Source organism: Oreochromis aureus, linkage group 18 (genome assembly GCF_013358895.1).
Source record: "Oreochromis aureus strain Israel breed Guangdong linkage group 18, ZZ_aureus, whole genome shotgun sequence".
In the NCBI taxonomy this organism is placed as follows: Eukaryota; Metazoa; Chordata; class Actinopteri; order Cichliformes; family Cichlidae; genus Oreochromis; species Oreochromis aureus.
Genome location: NC_052959.1, coordinates 6,232,838 through 6,254,004, shown reverse-complemented (window position 1 = coordinate 6,254,004; position 21,167 = coordinate 6,232,838). Strand labels below are relative to the sequence as shown.

At 39.6% G+C, this 21,167-nt stretch overlaps 1 protein-coding gene across 2 annotated transcripts in view; it reads right to left on the bottom strand.

Moving 5' to 3' along the window:
* Nucleotides 1-21,167, bottom strand: part of slc6a9 (solute carrier family 6 member 9) — an 81,854-nt gene that overhangs the window by 21,765 nt on the left and 38,922 nt on the right. The gene's annotated exons all lie outside the window — the stretch shown is intronic.

Here is a 21,167-nt window from a genome sequence, read left to right as displayed (position 1 = left end):
TTCTGCTGGAGGTTTCTTCCTGTTAAAAGGGAGTTTTTCCTTCCCACTGTTGCCAAGGGCTTGCTCACAGTGAGTCGTCTGATCGTTGCGCTTTGCTCTGTATTATTGTAGAGGGATTGGTACTGTATATATATGAATACAATTTTTTGAGAGATTTGTATGAGATTCATAATGTGAAATAAGTGGAAACTTTCTTTTAGATACTGGCCTGACAAAGCATGCAAAGATTTGGAATAATTATTTCATTTTCATACATTTAAGATTTTTACCTTTGTGTTAAAAGCAAGGTGGTTGGTTGGACTATTACATTAGGATTTACTTTGCCACTTTTTTTTTAATGAATTTTTCTTGTTTTAAGATGCTTTTATACAGCAGTCTGGTTCTGGCCAATATAAATATATGTCTTATAAGCTCTTGCAGTCTGCTGTATGGATGACACCATTCATTCATCTGGGCTGCCTGTGTTATCTATGTGCGGCAGAGGCTGCTCTCTGAGACTCGTCGCATGAATACCCTGGTATTTTCAATGCGATTGGCTTTGAATCTGACGAAAATGAGGAATACTGGTCATAAAAACACACCCCCTCAGTTGCAGCAGCAAACTGGTAATTCTTCTGCAGTGCCATAAAAGTTTAAAAAAATATATTATTATTTATTAGATTTGCATGTTTGGTTTTAACATTACAAAAATAACGGTGCACAGACAAAGAACCACCAGCCTCACACTTCATGCTTCCAGAATACAGCGAGACATCTTGTTCATAAACAGAAAAATTACAAATAGAATTTTTTTTAAAGTCAGAAACAAAACAGCAACAACCGCACAAAACAAACAAACAGCTGTGCTATTTTCCCCAAAGCCCTGTAGTTTGTCTTTGAGTCTAGCTGTGCTTGCATGGTAGAAGAGCAAAACAACGATCTTTTTTTTCCCCCTTAGCATCCTTGACCTTTCGTTGTGCTAGGCTAAAGGCTGCAGGTGGGGGACACAGGAAGATCAGCAAACACAAGTGTCGTGGGCGAGGAGCTGTTCGCAGTGAAAACCACGGCCACAGCGGCGTGCAAGTGCAAACCATCAGCGGTGGGCCTGCCTGCGCAGCGTGTCGCACATTATGACATCTCCGTCTGGAGTTGACTTTGGAAGGAAAAGAAACATGCGAGACAGCTGCGTGTTCTTGCTGTGCCTCTTGTATGTCTTTCCCTATTAGAAGCCAGGTGTGGGCCTTTAGAAGATACACACAGGCACATGCACACGAACACAGGTTGACACGCTGTGTGTCCGAGACCAGACAAACACGAGCAAGAGACAAAACACTAGGAATAGTGCTGACCCCTAAATCTTAGGTGTCAGCTCTTCAAAACTTCAACCTGATGTTTTAAGACAGGTACACACACACACACACACGCATGCACGCAAACGCACGCACGCACGCACACACACACACACACACACACACACACACACACACACACACACACACACACACACACACACACACACACACACACACACACACACACACCCCTCTCTCACAGTGAATTTGAAGTTGAAAACAAGCAGTGGACATGAATCTTTTGAAAAACAGACATTGTGTCAGTGCAAAGTTCATACATTTAAAACGCAAAAATCATAATTTACTGTGAAAAACCTGATTATTCTTGTAGCAATAAAATACATTGGAATGAATTTATATCCAATTAGGTCAGACCTTTTTTGGGAAACACACTTATTTGGTCACAGTCAGATGAGAAACCTGATACTGCTCTAACGTATGCCATATGCAAACGGACAGCCAGCAGTAGCTTAGCTTAGCTAACTTGCTGTAAACAGGAGAGACCAGGCGCATAAAGACAACATGCTGGGGATTACATTTCAGAGTATTTGCAGCTATCTGAAACATGCAACCAGTCCCGACTGGTTGCTTAGTAACACAACAGTATCATCAAGACAAGATTAAAGGTCACACCTAAAATCTCTCTGAAGAAAAAGCAGGCAACTATTTAATCACAGGGAATAGTCCTCATCGATCAGACAGCAGGATAATTATGAGGCACCATCTTTCTTTTGCAGCAGTCTCCATCCATCCTTCCATCCAAATTCACCAATTCATATAAAAGTTGTGGGAGCATTTATAGTTTTAAATGGGCAACTTGAACTTTTATATAGTGTACTTTCATCATTTTGAATATAACCCCCCCCCAAAAGTAACACAAAATATTGAGGTCAGACGTCACCATCTTAAACTCTCAAAAGCTAAATTAACCATCTGACAGCACTTAACATGTAGATGTTTAGATGTTGGGTTTTGACAGCATACATTTTCCAGACTCGTTTGCTCATTTAGATGCTGTAAAGCCTCCTTCATCTGCTTTGTTGGATCCCTTGGCTTTTCTTGGACTAACACTACGTGGAAAACACAACATTTGCTTGAAGATGTGGACGAGCAGACTGAGATACGTCACTTTAAAAGTGCTTTATCAGAAAACATATAAGGCAAATGTATAGTGTTTGGAGATCATTCTTGGGCTTACTGAAGCTGACTTAAGGCTCATCTGTAGTAAAAAATAAAAGGTTTAACTACTTTATATACACACACACACACACACACACACACACACACACACACACACACACACACACACACACACACACACACACACACACACACACACACACACACACACACACACACACACACACATCTGTTTGCGCCGGGCAAAAGCAAAACTTTTTGTTTTTCACGACACCCCTTGCTTCCTTGACTGACCCCAATATCTGTATCTTTCCATCCAGGTGTTGTAGCCTGTGGTGTTGGCTCACAGGTCCCTTCGGTCACTCAGTCAGATGGACAGATTCCTCTCTCTCTTTCCCTCCACCCTTCCATGTCCCCATCACGTGCTTCCCTAGAACCATCTGGGCTTTATATAAGACCCACGCGTGCCCTCTCCCCGTGGCTCTCCTTCTGTTTAGCTTAAAAATTCTCTCTCTTTCCAGGGTCTCTTTCGAGTGACTTCACTGAGACTCATGACTCTATCATCTCAGTTGCTGCTTTGGTACTCAAAACTGCTTAAAAAGACAGACTTAAAATGAGAACCACTAAATTTTGTTCAGCTTACATGCAGTTCTTCAATGGTGTCACGTTATGCTTCATATAATGAGTGCATTTCCTGACCAGGGTCACAAAGAGTGTGCTGTACCAGAAACCTCCTTGTGACTTTACTTTGGTCGAAAGCAGATTACTGTCGTCGCCTGTGCTGTATGTTGAAGACGCCGACTTGTCTGCAAACTTTTGCCAGTTACCCTCTGAGCCCTTGCTAAACTTGAAAAAGCGTGATGCAAACCAGAAATGGCCTTCAAAGAAAAGACAGTTGGCAACTTTTACTTTGAAAGTAAATAATTTCCATTTCTGGTTTCCAATGCATATTTTGAAGTTTCACTTGGAAGCTTGCGAGCATCTGCAGACAAGTTATCATCTACCATACAAACCACAGTTAGTAGTCAAACCAGTCACTGGGACGTTTTTGGTGCAGCACCTTCTGTATAACCAATTTCAGCAATCTCCAGCAACCACTTGTCAACCCGTCTGGGAATATGCTTTTTTTTAGTGACTGGTTGTTTGTCAGGCGCTCACTGACCTGATGTAGGCCTCCCTGAACATGGCTTTCGCAATCGATTTCACAGCAACCAACAGCAAGCTTTCACAACTGGTTGGGGAATACACATTTTCTATTGCAACTAGTGGTCAGTTGGTCACCAGCTGGGCTTTAAGCCTGTGTGACTGAGGCCCATCACTACCATTATGTCAAACAAAGATGACAGGAAGTAGATCTGACTAAGAAACCAAGGGACAGTGAACGCTCATAGGCTAGTTACTTGTCAGCTACAAAGAAAAGCATAGCTGATTTATCCTCCTATTTGACTCTAATGTGGAACCAAAATTTACAACATCAACACTGTGTTGTATTTATGAAGAAATTAAACTAGCGAAGGAACTGCAGAGTCCCAGAGACGTCTGTACAACCTCATGTTATATTTAAACCAGATATGTTTAAGACATTCCCATAATGGCTTCATTTTTACAGCCTATATTGTTAAAAACAGAGACTACAAGAATAACAAATTATTATTCAGCCTCATTGAGGAAACTGACTCCCGGAGTTCAAAATGTCTTAATGGAGTTTTAGAGCAATAGTTTAATGAAACATAGACATACAAAAACATGATTTACATTAAAAAAAATATGCAATCTACGCTTAAATATAAAAACAACCAAAAAAGATGGCAACCAACCAGTGACACACTGAACCTGTTAGACACATTCAGTAAAATTTCAAATGATATCATTTGTGGCTGCACAACGCAAGTTGCATCACTATCATTTTACTAAAGGATTGTTAAGAGCACCAAATAAACAGAACAGATGGAGCTGGGGCAGGTTTGTACTTTTGCTTTCACATGCTGAAATCAAGTATTGACTTCAGCCAGTGTCTGATTCATTTCTGATTAGCCAGCGTTTAATTACATTCAGAGCCTGCTGCATAAGGGCACTCAGCAGTAACGATACATTGATACTCGCAATAGTACTAAGGGCCATTAGTTACCTATTCTGTAAGAGTAATCTCATAAGTGTGACTCCAACATTTTGTCAAACAGCAGCTGACAAAATAAGAGCATCTAACTCTTCTCTCCCAGAAGCTTAACTCGAAAAGATTGTCAGCTCAGTGCCTGAAATGTAAATGAAACGAGAACTGCTGATCTGCATTGTGCAGGCTTAGAATGGAAAGCGACATAAGGCGGAATCAGTGCGATTTACACAAACATGTGTCACTCTACAAAGGCTTGCAGGTGTTCTGTGAAGAGAATAGATGCTCTCCAGTAGGACGGATGTATAACCCTTCAAAAACTCACTAAGATGTTTTTCGCAGCATGTCACATGTCTGCTGCAGGTAACGCTTTATCAAAAAAAAAAAAACAGAACAAAAAAACATAGACGTGTAAATAAATGAAAAGCATGTTAGGATGTATCACATTCAACATCAGTGTCAAGTATCACCGCCTGCTTGTTTTGGAAACCTGTCATAAATATTAAATAAATGTAATAGAAGTTATTGGTTTGTGTTCTCGCTGCAAAGGTAATTCAGTTTCATCCCGCCGCTGCACCTCTCCCCTCATGTGTTTCCTCTTGAAGTTGCTGTTGCTCATCCTCCCTCCTCTCACAGCCCACAGAGAGCACTTCAGCTTTGTGGACTCTACACAATATCACACACACATGCATTTAAATGCACACACCGGGTCAATTTGACAGACAGCAGCACAAACCTTCAAACCGACATCTCCTGACAGCTGCAGCCATGTTCGTAAGAGATACTGTCCACTGGAGTGTGGCAAGAACAACAAAATTCCTTTCAGCTTATGGAAACGCACATGCACGCGCACACGCACACAAAATTTACTTTTGCTTCTACAACTACAAATGTGGTTAGGACACCATGTTCTTAGAGCACAGTGTACTGGCGCTTCTCTTATTTTGAAAATTCCCTGTACTACTTCCATCTCTCTCACACACTTCAACAGTCACAGCTCCACATACAATCCCAACCACAGAGCAGTGAGCACAGTGCTGGGCTCTGCAAAGACTTGATAATCTCTCCTAACAGAATGTGATTTGTTAATATCGTGCAACTGCTTACTGTGCGTGTCATTTCCTGCCTGAAAGAAATTTATTTTTGAGACATCTCCTGTAGAGCGATGGCATTTTACTGACAGTTCAGCGGTCTCACATGGGAAGCTGGTTCTCCATGCACATTTGCAAGTTCCATCCAGTGAAAGTTTAAATGGCTTCTTTAAGCAAATAGTTACATCCATGTTCATTTTAGAGACACCATCAGTTGTGTGATATGTATATTCAGAGACAGAAGTGGTTTAGTAAGAAAAACAATTCAACTAAAGAGGATTTGATAATAATTTTTGTATGCCATAAACTGGAATTATCCTGCTAATAATTCATATGTCTATGACATGCAACAGCACAACAGCACTGTGGGGCGACTGTACCATAGGTTTCCATAGTAAATGCAAAGCTCTTTACAGATGCCTTAATGTAGGTGAGTAACAACAGCTGTTAATTTCACACAGGCACTGATTAGTCTGCCTTTTTGCATGTGGGGATGAGATTACAGTGTTTGTACTGTTGCCTAATAACACTTGTAGTTTTGGGTGTGACCTGAATAAAAAACAACCACAAATCGAGATCCATTTGTAACATAAAATGTCTTTTAAACGCTCATAGACGCTCCGGTTACCTATGTGTGATTGTAGATGTTGTGACCGAAATCTCTGTTTTCCTCATATAAATCCAGATGTTACTATTCGTGGTTGTAGTTGTGCTCTGCAAATCATCCTCAAGCGCTCCTTATTGAGTTTGAAAACACTACAAGGGAGGGAAACGTTATGCCACAGTGTTCGTTGTGGTTACGCATAAAAGCATGTTTGAAATGAAGACCTATCCAAGGTGCCATTATTAGCCTTTTTAAAGAAGCACTCATTGAAAAAAATTGCCACAACATCAGTCTGACTGCTTTTGTCCGTTCAAATCTCAAACAGATGTGAAGCAGTGGTAAAGATGGAGCTTTACCACTGCTCTAGAGGAAAACTAGAGAAAGTATTCAGTATATTCATGTCCATAAATTCTATGAGAGATCAAAGGCTATTAAATGTTAAAAGAATAACAGCCAGTGAAAGATGGCCATTTCATTATATACGTTGTCATAATCAGAGGTACCAGATAGGAACAGTGATCCAATATTTGTTTTGACCATCTGGTCAATACATTATATACTGTCATATATGTGAGGGAAAACCCACACAGGATCCAATATATAATTAGCATGTGAATACTCATGCTGTTGTATTATGTACGTACATGCTACTTTGTGATATCCAGGTGTTATTATTAAAACAGACCTTGCTGTTTTGCAAAACTTCAGCTATTTTAATTCAAATTGGGTCAGTAAGTTCTTAATACCTCATTTGGGTTTATGAACTTGAAGTGGAACTGGATACAGGAAAAAAATAAATGTGACACATAAAGGAAATGGAGACTGGGTATAGGTCTGTGTAAATCAGTGTGCATATATGGGTTGATTAAAAAAAAATGTCAAGGTTTTGTCCTAATCCAGTTAAAACTGTATAGATTAAATTTATCATTAGTGTTACAGTCACTGACTCACCAATCTGGATTTGACCAGCAGTGCAAAGAGAAATAAAATAACTGTTATTATAAACAGAAATTACATGTAGTTTTTGCAGGTTTAGTGTAAATAACAGGCAGAGCTAATGTTAAAGTGTCCTTTGACCTGTCATTGTGAGTTCTGTGTTTAAATTCAACCAAGGAGGTAAGCAGCCAGTCTGCAGTAGAACCATGTTGCATCATTATATGATGCAATGGTGAGTAAGAAAAGAATGGCCTGTGATAAATCATAACAGACAGATACAAAGAATAAAGAGGCTTCAAGGTGGATGAACATTCATATAAACAAAATCGCCTTAATCAAGTGTAATCATTTTCAATTTTATAACCATGGAGGGTTTGAATACAGACTGTGGGGCTGGATATTTTCAGGTGACCTGGTGAATATCATGCACTTAGTTTCACCAGAGTTTAAAACAGCTTTTCTCTGATGAAAAGATTTCTGAAATATACTGTATCATTAGCAGACTGTACATGTGCAATTTTCAAGGAAGGAGCCAGTGGCATATAAAATGGTGTCATCTACATAAAAATGTACAGTTTTGGGTGGCAGAGATAATATTGTTTGTCTACAGAGTAAATAAAAGAGGTCCAAGAAACCATCCTTCTGGAACGTCTACAAATGCTTTGCCTGTTTGCTTTACCTGAAGACGGTTTGTTATTCGATGATTTTTACTCACTCAGGGAGAGAAAATTCATCTTTTATTATACCTCAAAATGCAATGAAAACACATTTTCTTGTTTCTGGAGATAAAAGTGAAAATTAGACCACATAACTGCATGTGATGTCTCATACACTATTTGGCAAATAGTGTAGTCAGGTGTATTTTGTGTGCAATCTCACAAGCAGCTCCAAATGTAACACCAGATCTCTAAATCACTAGTTTTGTATTTTAGGCACTATGTAGAGCTTTGATTCAGTTAAAAAGGACCTCTAGCACCAGAATGGCTTTTTGATGTCGGTACTTCTCTAGCACCAGAATAACTCATCCAGTCTCTTGAAATTAAAAGCAAAGGTCAAATGTCATTCAAAGAGGAAAACTAGAGAAAGTATTCAGTATATTCATGTCCATAAATTCTACGAAAGATCAAAGGCTATTAAATGTTAAAAGAATAACTGTTCAAGAAGGATTTAACAACATATTCTGTTCCTGCCCATCAGTTCATCGTGCTTTTCATTCAATCTTCTTATACATTTAAATCATAGTTATGCAAAAAATTAGTATAATGTTAGTTCAAGAAGATCATGCTCAATCCCAGCAGATCAACAGCTTATATGTAAATGCTGGCCAACACCACCTGGGGCCTTAGCAGATTCCCATCTGTGCATCCTATTTTAGTCTTATAACAAACATGCTGCTTAAGATACTTCAGTATGTATATAGTTCCTGCCCCACTGCAAACCACTTTGCAACCCAACATGTTGCTCACCATTTTACATATACAGTCCTGATACTACTAGTGAAATAAAATGTCAACACCACTTCTCGGTGATCAGGGAAGAAACATTATCATTTTCCCAGACTGTCCACCAGCTAATATCAGGGCCCTGGTGTTTGATTGTGGCACATGTAATCTCTCTCACTCCACCTATGCAGGAGTTTAGTAAACATGTCTGTCTGCAGTGACTCAATCCAATTGGTTATTATGGTACAAAAAGCCTACCGGATCCCCCCGCAAAAACAGTCTGCTCAAAGCTCTCTTTATGAGTGGGCTGTGAGGTGAGAGTAATAGGCCTAAAGACACTGCAGACCGTGGCTTCTCAACCTGCTACCATTGGGGCCACATACCAAAGAATCCCACTGGGCAGGGACTGAATAAATTCCGCTCCATGGCTGATTAATTGAAACCAATGGATGGGGTGTTGGGAGGAGGAGAGAGGAGGATGAGAGAAAACCAAGCACTGTCAGATGAACGGTGGATAGATGACTGCCCAGAAGCTAGGGTCACCTACAGGTTACGTTACTCCCTACGCTGAGTGTCTTTCATAAGGTCAGGCATCTCTATTTCACTTTTAAAAAGTGCTGATGTATTAACATTCAGCTATGCTTCCAGGTACACATATTTAGGAGTGACACATTCACAAGTGAATGAAATTAAGCACAGAAGAGTGTATCAAAATATCACGACAGCTAGCCAAAGAGTATGAGCAATGGCATAGTTGAAGAGTAACTTACTAGAGCCTGTCCACAAGTTGCTATACAGAAAAATACAAAGGAAACCTCCTTTCATGATCTACAAAGCAAGTGCTTGGCCGATCAGTAGGAGGCTCTAAATGCATGTTACTCTTCCCAAAATACATTAAACATGAGATCTCAGTGATTAAGCTGGTTAGGGACAGATTGATTTGAGGTGTCATTTGGTAGGCATTCTACAGCACTGAAACCCATTAGAAGGTGTCTTGACAATTCTCCTGAACATACCTGGATAAAGTTAAGGCATCAGCATGCTTCTTTTCAGTTTCACAACTGTTTCCAAGTTTCCAACAAATAATATGAGAAAGGAAGAATGTCTGAGGGATTTTTTTTGTTATTCTTTGCAATTCTGTCATATGTACAACCAAGTACGACACCATAAACATGTGGTAATGCTGCCCATAAGTATGTGCCATGATCTTCCACTTGGTGTTTCTACCCAGTTTATCCAATTTCTGAAGTATCAGGTTGGCAGATTGTCCACAATATTCCACTCTCACACAGTCCAACATGACACTGACCTGTTTTAGAAGTAAGGTGGTAGTTTAAAGACCACCTAATGTCTTTTTTAGCTGCAGCAGACATTTACATTCTCACATGAATCTGTTTAGAGAGGTCTCTTTTTTACTTTACTCCCCAAAAAAAATACCAAACAAACAAAAACAAAACGGTTTCTCTCTGACGTGACGTAATGATATTTGGAGATCAATTCTGCTTCAAACATATTACAAAGCACAAGACAGTGTGTGCAGTTGCTCAGTGCGTCAAAGAAAAGACACCGTAAATCTTCAGGTTACTCTGAAAGGTGTTTGTGAAATGGTTTGCTTGCTAAAACAACCACAACCAAGTCAGCCACTTGGTGATTGGTAAGATGATATCTAGTGAACTGAGTGAATAGAACTGAGTGGCGCTGTCACTTGGTGTTCGCTCGCTCTGTGGTATAGTATCACTTCCTGTTCCTGCTCAAACACAGTGGTGTTTCTGAGTAGCTTTTCTGCTTAGCAATTTAATTTAAATCTTTTGATACATCCCTTTTTCATAGTATAATCTTAACGTGCTTCATCTGAATCACCCTTTCTGTGTACTCACTACCTAATTTATAGCCAAAGTATTCACTCACTGTCTCTTTACTGTTTCGCTAGCTTAGCTTAGCTCGTAGCCGACTCGTTAGCACCATGGCTACTTCACCTGTCCCTCCTGCACTTTCCTGCTCATTGTGTCAGATGTTTAGTTACTCCTCGGCCTCCTTTAGCAGTAATGATACCTGTAATAAATGTAGCATATTTGCAGCTCTGGAGGCCAGGATTACTGAATTGGAGACTCGGCTTCGCACCCTTCATTCACCCGTAGCTAGCCAGGCCCCTGTAGCTGGTGCAGCCGAAGATAGCGTGGCCCCGCTAGCTGTTCCCGGCAGACCCCAAGCAGCTGGGGAAAGAGGGCGGCTGGGTGACGGTGAGGAGGAAGCATAGTCTTAAACTGAAGCCCCAGGTACACCACCAACCTGTTCATGTGTCTAACCGCTTTTTCCCCACTCGGTGACACACCATGCCGAGGGGGTCAAACTCTGGTAATTGGTGATTCTGTTCTCAGACATGTGAAGCTAGAGACACCGGCAACCATAGTCAATTGTCTTCCAGGGGCCAGAGCAGGCGACATTGAAGGAAATTTAAAACTGCTGGCTAAGGGTAAACGTAAATACAGTAAGATCATAATTCACGTCGGCAGTAATGACACCCGGTTACGCCAATCGGAGGTCACTAAAATCAATATTGAATCGGTGTGTAACTTTGCAAAAACAATGTCGGACTCTGTAGTTTTCTCTGGTCCCCTCCCCAATCAGACCAGGAGTGACATGTTTAGCCGCATGTTCTCCTTAAATTGCTGGCTGTCTGAGTGGTGTCCCAGAAACGATGTGGGCTTCATAGATAATTGGCAAACCTTCTGGAGAAACCTGGTCTTGTTAGGAGAGACGGCATCCATCCCACTTTGGATGGAGCAGCTCTCATTTCTAGAAATATGGACAAATTCATTAAACCCCCAAAATATGACTATCCAGAGTTGGGACCAGGAAGCAGAGTTGCAGTCTTACACGCCTCTCTGCAGCTTCTCTCCTCCTGCTACCCCCAAAAACCCATCTCCATTGAGACTGTGTCAGCTCCCAAAAAGACAAAAACAAACTAAAACCAGCAATAAACAACTTAAACATAAAAATCACAAAGAAAGAAACAATACAGTATCCACATCTGAACCAAAAGAGTAAAACAGTGAAATGTGGATTATTAAATATTAGGTCTCTCTCCTCCAAGTCTCTGTTAGTACATGACTTAATAATTGATCAACAAATCGATTTACTCTGCCTTACAGAAACCTGGTTGCAGCAGGATGAGTATGTTAGTTTAAATGAATCAACACCCCCGAGTCATTCTAACTACCAGAAATCCCGAAGCACAGGCCGAGGGGGCGGTGTGGCAGCAATTTTTCACACCAGCCTATTAATTAACGAAAGACCAAGACAGACTTTTAATTCATTTGAAAGCCTGATTCTTAGCCTCGTCCACCCCAGCTGTAAAACTCAGAAACCAGTCTTACTTGTTATCATCTATCGTCCACCTGGGCCTTACACAGAGTTTCTCTCTGATTTCTCAGACTTTTTATCTGATTTAGTGCTCAGCTCAGATAAAATAATTATTGTGGGATTTTAACATCCATGTAGATGCTAAAATGACAGCCTCAACATCGCATTTAATCTGTTACTAGACTCAATTGGCTTCTCTCAAAATGTAAAAGAACCCACCCACCACTTTAATCACACTCTAGATCTTGTTTTAACGTATGGCATAGAAACTGAATATTTAACAGTGTTTCCTGAAAACCCTCTGCTGTCTGATCATTTCCTGATAACATTTACATTTACAATAATTGATTACACAGCAGTGGAGAGTAGACTTTATCAAAGTAGATGTCTTTCTGAAAGTGCTGTAACTAAGTTTAAGAAAATAATCCACCCACTGTTATCATCTTCAATGCCCTGTACCAACATAGAGCAGAGCAGCTATCTGAACGCTACTCCAACAGAGGTCGATTATCTTGTTAATAATTTTACCTCCTCACTACGTGCGACTCTGGATACTGTAGCTCCTGTGAAAACTAAGGCCTCAAATCCAAAGTCCCTGACTCCGTGGTATAATTCTCAAACACGTAGCCTAAAGCAGATAACTCGTAAGCTGGAGAGGAAATGGCGTGTCACAAATTTAGAGGATCATCATTTAGCCTGGAGAAATAGTTTGCTGCTTTATAAGAAAGCCCTCCATAAAGCCAGAACATCTTACTATTCGTCACTGATTGAAGAAAATAAGAACAACCCCAGGTTTCTCTTCAGCACTGTAGCCAGGCTGACAAAAGTCAGAGCTCTACTGAGCCAACCATCCCTTTAACGTTAACTAGTAATGACTTCATGAACTTCTTCACAAATAAAATTTTTATCATTAGAGAAAAAATTACCAATAATCATCCACAGATGTAATATTATCTACAGCTACTCTTAGTACCATCGATGTTAAGTTAGACTCTTTTCTCCAATTGATCTTTCTGAGTTAACTTCAATAATTAATTCCTCCAAACCATCAACGTGTCTTTTAGACCCCATTCCTACAAAACTGCTCAAAGAAGTCCTGCCATTAATTAATTCTTCGATCTTAAATATGATCAACCTATCTCTAATAATCGGCTATGTACCACAGGCCTTCAAGCTGGCTGTAGTTAAACCTTTACTTAAAAAGCCATCTCTAGACCCAGCTGTCTTAGCTAATTATAGGCCAATCTCCAACCTTCCTTTCATATCAAAAATCCTTGAAAGAGTAGTTGTCAAACAGCTAACAGATCATCTGCAGAGGAATGGCTTATTTGAAGAGTTTCAGTCAGGTTTCAGAGCTCATCACAGCACAGAAACAGCTTTAGTGAAGGTTACAAAATGATCTTCTTATGGCCTCTGACAGTGGACTCATCTCTGTGCTTGTCCTGCTAGACCTCAGTGCTGCGTTCGATACTGTTGACCATAATATCCTATTAGAGCGATTAGAACATGCTGTAGGTATTACAGGTACTGCACTGCAGTGGTTTGTATCATATCTATCTAATAGACTCCAGTTTGTACATGTAAATGGAGAGTCCTCTTCAGACACTAAGGTCAATTATGGTGTTCCACAGGGTTCAGTGCTAGGACCAATTCTATTTACATTATACATGCTTCCCCTAGGCAACATCATTAGAAGACATAGCATAAATTTTCACTGCTATGCAGATGACACGCAGCTCTATCTATCCATGAAGCCAGGTAACACACACCAATTAGTTAAACTGCAGGAATGTCTTAAAGACATAAAGACCTGGATGGCCGCTAACTTTCTGCTTCTTAATTCAGATAAAACTGAGGTTATTGTACTCGGCCCTGAAAATCTTAGAAATATGGTATCTAAGCAGATTCTTACTCTGGATGGCATTACCTTGGCCTCCAGTAACACTGTGAGAAACCTTGAGTCATTTTTGACCAGGACATGTCCTTCAATGCACATATTAAACAAATATGTAAGACTGCTTTCTTCCATTTGCGCAACATCTCTAAAATTAGAAATATCCTGTCTCAGAGTGATGCTGAAAAACTAGTTCATGCATTTATTACTTCCAGGCTGGACTACTGTAATTCACTATTATCAGGAAGTCCTAAAACTCGCTGAGAAGCCTTCAGCTAATCCAAAATGCTGCAGCAAGAGTACTGACAGGGACTAGAAAGAGAGAGCATATTTCTCCTGTTTTGGCTTCCCTTCATTGGCTTCCTGTTAAATCCAGAATTGATTTCAAAATCCTGCTCCTCACATACAAGGTCTTAAATAATCAGGCCCCATCTTATCTTAATGACCTTGTAGTACCATATCACCCTATTAGAGCACTTCGCTCTTGCACTGCAGGCCTACTTGTTGTTCCTAGAGTATTTAAAAGTAGAATGGGAGGCAGAGCCTTCAGTTTTCAGGCCCCTCTTCTGTGGAACCAACTTCCAGTTTGGATTCGGAGACAGACACTATCTCTACTTTCAAGATTAGGCTTAAAACTTTCCTTTTTGCTAAAGCATATAGTTAGGGCTGGACCAGGTGACCCTGAATCCTCCCTTAGTTATGCTGCAATAGACGTGATGCCGGGGATTCCCATGATGCATTGAGTTTTTCCCTTCCAGTCACCTTTCTCACTCACTATGTGCTAATAGACCTCTCTGCATCGAATCATATCTGTTATTAATCTCTGTCTCTCTTCCACAGCATGTCTTTCATCCTGTTTTCCTTCTTTCACCCCAACCGGTCGCAGCAGATGGCCGCCTCCCTGAGCCTGGTTCTGCCGGAGGTTTCTTCCTGTTAAAGGGAGTTTTCCTTCCCACTGTCGCCAAAGTGCTTGCTCATAGGGGTCATATGATTGTTGGGTTTTTCTCTGTATTTATTATTGTGCTATCTACTGTACAATATAAAGCGCCTTGAGGCGACTTTTGTTGTGATTTGGCGCTATATAAATAAAATTGAATTGAATTGAATTGAACTACAAAGTAGAACCATGTGGCTGTTTTAAAAAAAACAAGACCACAAATGGAGGAACTACAAATCTGTACTCAGTGGCTGTACTCAAAAGCACAAACTCTAACAAAAACCAGTGTTTAGTCTATCAAAGTAAAACCTGGATATTACTAAAAATAATCTTTTTGGGAACCTATTTTACCCTAATATTATTTCAGCTGTTTACCCTAAAGCCTAAAGCTCAAATTGATTAGCAGGTTACTTTTTCTCATGAGTGGAACTAAAATGTCAGCCTTTACATTAGCTGCCAGTGGGCCACTCTTGTATTAAACAACTCACATGTGTAGCTCATTGCAATCTGAAAATGACCTCCACGTTTAAACATCCGGACTATGTCATTCACCTCCTTACCTTGAGATAAGTTTTCATGGTGGGGGAACTTGGAAAAGCAGCATGAGCCCCTCAAATGCTCCCAACGTTCTTGTGTATGGCCAACTTCTCTACCTCTGTGATACTTATAGCACTAAACTTACCATGCTGGAATCCCCAAATGCCTTCCCTAGGGGGAAAAGGAAGGTGAGGGAGGGGGGGCTAGATGTGTAGACATCTTTATAAGTATGGTGGGGGCTGGGTCTAAGAAGGGGCAAGGAAGACACTGTCATTATGACTGACTGCACGAGTTTCTAAAAGTGAATGCAAGTGCACCCTTATATTTTCATTTATGTGCCGCACATTAATATTACATATGTATGTAGTCAGTGCAGGTGATGTGATCTGAGAGTTTTATTTCAGGAAGGACGGAAATAAACACCAACTCTCCAACTGTCTCCACATTTTCAGCCCTGTTTGTGTATCTCAGCCACATGCCGATGCATGTAAATACCATGAAAATGTCATCATATTTTGTGTAACCATTACCATCTCATGCAAAGCCCCCATCGGTTGCGACAGTCTGTTTTATGGTCCATTATTTGTGAATATAGAATGACAGTACCTTGTCAAGACATTGTGAGGATAATCTCCCAATCCAAATCAGAAATAGGCTGTTCTCTAATAAAACAATAGTATTACATGAGCTGAGTGAAGGAGAGAGATGGGAAGAGGCAGACTGAAATAGAGTCGCATAGCGAGAGCTCTCTGAGAGGATAGAATGACAGAAAGGGAAAAGGAAAAGAAGGGTGATATGCGCAGACAGGAAGGCAAGTCTAGCAGGGGCTGCTGTAGCCATGTGCACCTACCCACTCCTGCCACTACCCTTCACCCATACCCATCCACACCCCTCCCTTGCTTGTTCACTCATTTGCTTAACAAGTTCATTTGTGCGTAGGACATCGGGCATGGCTGTCAAATGATGCGCGAGACTGGCCTGCGGAACTGTTGGCCCTTGCAAGCTGTTCACCTGGATCCATCTCGCCCCCACACGCACCCACACACATGTAGGGACACACATCCTTATGCAAGAGCACAGACATGGCATCCAGTGATGCCAGTAGTGTGAGTAAACAGTGTGCGAGCATAGAGTTCAAGTCGGAGTGTTTACTACAACTTGGGTTGCAGGGCAGTATTTCAGATTGTTTTTGGCTTGCGTTGCTGATTGTGTTGCTGATTGTGGAGCTGAAATGATTCCCAAACAGTGAAAATTCACACATGGCTACACTTTTCATATATTTCTTTGATTTAAATTTGAATACCTTTGGATTTTGAGAGTTTATGATGGGCTTATTTCTTTGCAGAGTTCACTAAACAACATTTGGTCAGTTGAAAATTCACAGATGATGGTTTGGGGCTTCATAACCCTGATGAGTCACCTGAAGTAGAGTTATTTGTGACATTGGTGATAGCTGCCATACATTTGCTTAGGGTTGTACTGTTTGATATACTGTAGACTACATTTAAAGACTGTTTTTAAACAGCCACAATAGAAGATCCATGTATTGTACTTCTAGATTAACCTAAAATTCAAATAAAGCAAAGAGATTTTAAAAGTATAAAGCTAATGGAAAAAAGGGATCAGTTATTCCTAGTCAACATTTTATGCCACTTGAATTTCCCGTTAAGCAAATCAAAATGTATTTCTGACATATTTCGTTGATTTTTGGAGACTTATCATTTTGTGCCATCACTGATGGATGCATCGCTGACATTTATCTGCTTTTCTTCCTCCTTTTCAAAAGCAAACGCTCATCAAAATGCCGGGGCCAATCTTGTTCCGTCTCTCTTGTTTGCTCTTGTTTTCAATCATTGCTTTGGCCCTCTTCACTTGAGGCAGAATTAACAAGCATCATCTCAATAGAGTCGCCCTCAATCCTCGCACAGCACAGCAAGTGTGCTGCTTCAACAAGAGTGTGCATGGACAAAATCACACACACACACACTTATGCAGCCTCAACAAGCATTATCAGCCCCAAACCCTCCTGTGTTTCCTTGCTAACACGGTGAACATGCTGCCTCAACGAGCCCCATCATCAGCTCTTTTCTCCCCTGGTTTTTGCTTCCTACAAATCCATGACAAAGCTGATGAATAAGCCTCATCAGCCTTTTCTCCTCAGCCCATTTCAGAGTTTTGCTTGAAACTTGCTCTTCTTTCTGGAAGTTGCAGTGCAACGTAATGTAAATGTGAAGCATGTAGGTTACAGCAATGCACCTTCCACTGCTGAACAATGTGGGCTTTTGCAGTAAATACATTAGAAATAATTTAGTTCTGAGTTCTTTTTTTTTTGCACATTTTTTCCACACTTGCATGTTTCAGATCTTTGAACAAATTTTAATATTAGACAAATATAACCTGTGTAAATACTAAATACAGGTTTGGCAAACGTGAGATGAGCCTTTGTGTTCTTTTTGGTCAGCATTAGGGTTTTTTTTAGTAATCTCGGCCATGGATGCCATTTTTGCCCAATCTCTTTCTTATTATTGAATTATAAACACTGCCAATAACCTGAGTTCTTTAAATGTTGTTCTAGGTTCTTTATGACCTCCTGGATGAGTCAGCAGTCACTTTTACAGTAATTTTGGTAGGCCACTCATAAGATTCACCACTGTTCCAGGTTTTCTCTATTTATGGGTAATGGTTTGGTTTAGAAACGGCTTTTTAACCCTTTCCAGACTGATAGATGCTGATGACTTTGTTTCTTATTTGTTCTCAAGTCTCTTTAGATCCTGGCGTGATGTGTTGCCTTTTGTGAATCTTTTAGTCGACTTCCACTTCGTCAGATGGTTTCTGTTCATGTGATTTGTTGATTCAGCAGGTCTGACAGTATTGTCTCCTGATCAGGGGCGGATCTAGAAGGGTGGCATGGGGTGGCAAGTGCCACCCTAAAATGATCCCTTGCCACCCCAAGTGCCACCCCAGTTTTGCATAAGACAGTGTTGTTTATTAAAATAAGATAGCATTAACAGTTTGAGCGTAGTTACAGTCAACAGTGAATATAAATGCTAAAACTGAATATATTGCATAGTGTTCTCCCCCTCCACCATTAACAAATGGTTCAGCCCATAGCAGGACCGGCTTTTTTCTTGTTTTCAGTAGCAAGCGATGCTTATGATTGTGCCAGAGCACATTTTGAACAATACCATGGGAATTTCGGATTTTACACAGGTGGTTGGATGTTACACTGGAAATGGAAGGAAGGTGAGTGTTATTAACCCTCTGTGGTCCACGGACACGCTGCACCTCCAAATCACATGACTATGTTAAGCTGACATAGCAAAAAAGTTGCAGCCACGCTGAGTGTCTATTTCAGCCCACACTGAAAGTTCGGACTTCAAAGTTTTTAAATTTTAATTACAGGCCAGTAAATCCAGAGTTATGATAATATATATAAGCCACGCTTTTTACTAAATACTGTCGTCACGTTTTTGTGTGTGTGTGTGTTTTAAGCGTTTTCTAAGGAAAGCGCGAAAACAGTAAAGAAAGGAAAAAAAGCCACCTCTTTCCTATCGGTGGAAAAATGTACCATGTCAACCAATTTTTAAAAAAAGTCAACATGTGGGATTTTGTTGTTTAGGAAGAGGGGAGAGTTTTGGGAGTGACGGTAACGGCAGCGAGACAGAGCGAGCGAGCGAGCGAGTGAGAGAGAGAGTTTTTAGATGTGGGAGATTTGTGACGTTTAGTGTGGAGCGTATACTTAGTGTATTATGTTGTCTTGTGTAGTTGTTCTGTTGTGTAGTCGTTTTGTTTTGTGTGTCAGTGAGGGCACTAATGAATGTCACTAAGGCACATTTGCAGTGTAAACACTGTCACTAAGTAGAAAACCAGCGGAGTGATACACCTGCTGTTGTCAGGCCTGCAGGTTTATCCCTGTGCTGTTCTGTCATTTGGTGGACAAACATTTTTTTACTGGCACACATCATTTGTGGGGCATCTTATTGCGACACCTGATTGTTCTCTCACTTTAGTTTTAGTAATATTTTTAAATGGCTGTGCAAAATGAAAAAAACGGCAGGTGTATTGGCTGCATTTTTAGATAAATAGTTGTATATGTTTACAAAATGTATAATTATATTTGCATTTCAAGTTATAAAAATTTACTCAACATGTCTGTTTTTTTTACAGTAAAAAAAATACTACTAGGATTTTAAGTTCTTTGTGTGATTTCAGATCAGTAATACTAATGCAGTATGTCAGTGAAAAAAACCACTAAATTCAGTTGAGCTGAAAAGAATGATACCAAACAAGGCAAAGGGAAAAAAATAAAATGAAACAATTTGAGGGTGAAATACAAACGTAAACTCAAAATTAGTCAAAAATGTCCGGTTGTATTTCAGACCTCAGTGGGTTAATCCAACAAATCATGAAAAATTAGGTTTAAATTTTTGTTCATGACAGTGCAGATTACTGACATTTTGTGTAATTTAAGCTGTAACAATGTGATTGTTTTCTAACAAAAAACAGTGTGAAACTTAAGTTAGACTTGTGTTTCTAAATGAACCGCCCCATGTTGTGTAGCTTTCTGGATTTTATACTTATTGGGCTACATATTTATTTATTATACAGGCTATACAGTACATAACATCAAAACTCACATGTTTTATGTAACTAAAGTGTGTAATTATGTGGGCTACAGACAATAATTAAGTTATAGACTATATTTATATGAAAAACGTGTATACTTACTGCATTTGAATCATTTTAACCATATGTAACCACCTGCATATGTGTTTGAAAAAAAAAAGCCTTGATTTTGCCACCCCATTTGATTTCTTTGCCACCCTAAGAAAATTTCTCTAGATCCGCCCCTGCTCCTGATTATTACTGCTGATTGGGAGTTTCTTTAAGTCTATGTACTTCCTTTATTAGTTGTCCCTGATCAACTCTGAGTCAAATACCCAGATAACCCCCCCCTCCCAAAAAACCAGTAACAAGTCATTCATTATTCTTTTAAACTTCTCTGTAAGTATGAGTAGGAAGTTATGAAATATCATAACCTCCACCTCCCATTTATGTTTTCCCTCAGTAACATTGGCGTAACTTTGTTCTGAACACTGGGGGGGTCAAGATCTCTGTCTAAATAAATAAATAAATCTGGGTAAATTCCCAGCTGATTAAACATGCAACTATTTTGCTGGTAATAACTGAAATGAGTAAAGAATATTAACAGCCTGTTTATGCAAGATAATTCATAATTTTATTGGGTGGTTATATTGGTTGGGTCTGATTATTGGGGGGATCATAACCCCCCTAACCCCCCTAAAATTACACCCCTGCTCAGTAATGTGAAGCATCACTTCATCTGATGCTTTATGTCTTAATAATGAACTTTGTCACTATTTTGTCAATATGTGAATAATGAACTTTTAGTCATATCATTTTTGTAAATATATATTGCCAAAAAATAAATACATGTATATATAATATACTGAGAATTATATATATATAGATGCATATATATTACATATATAAAATACACATATATATATATATATATATATATATATATATATATATATATATATATATATATATATATATATATATATATATATATATATATATATATATATATATATATATATAACCTTACAGTATAACCATTAACAAAAGTGTCACTACAGTGTGATTTGGGATATAAAGTTATCACACTGACATTTAACTGGTGTAACTGGTTAAATGGTGTAACTATACCTACAGAGAAAAGCAAAATTGAAACATTGTTCTTCAGCTGTTGTCC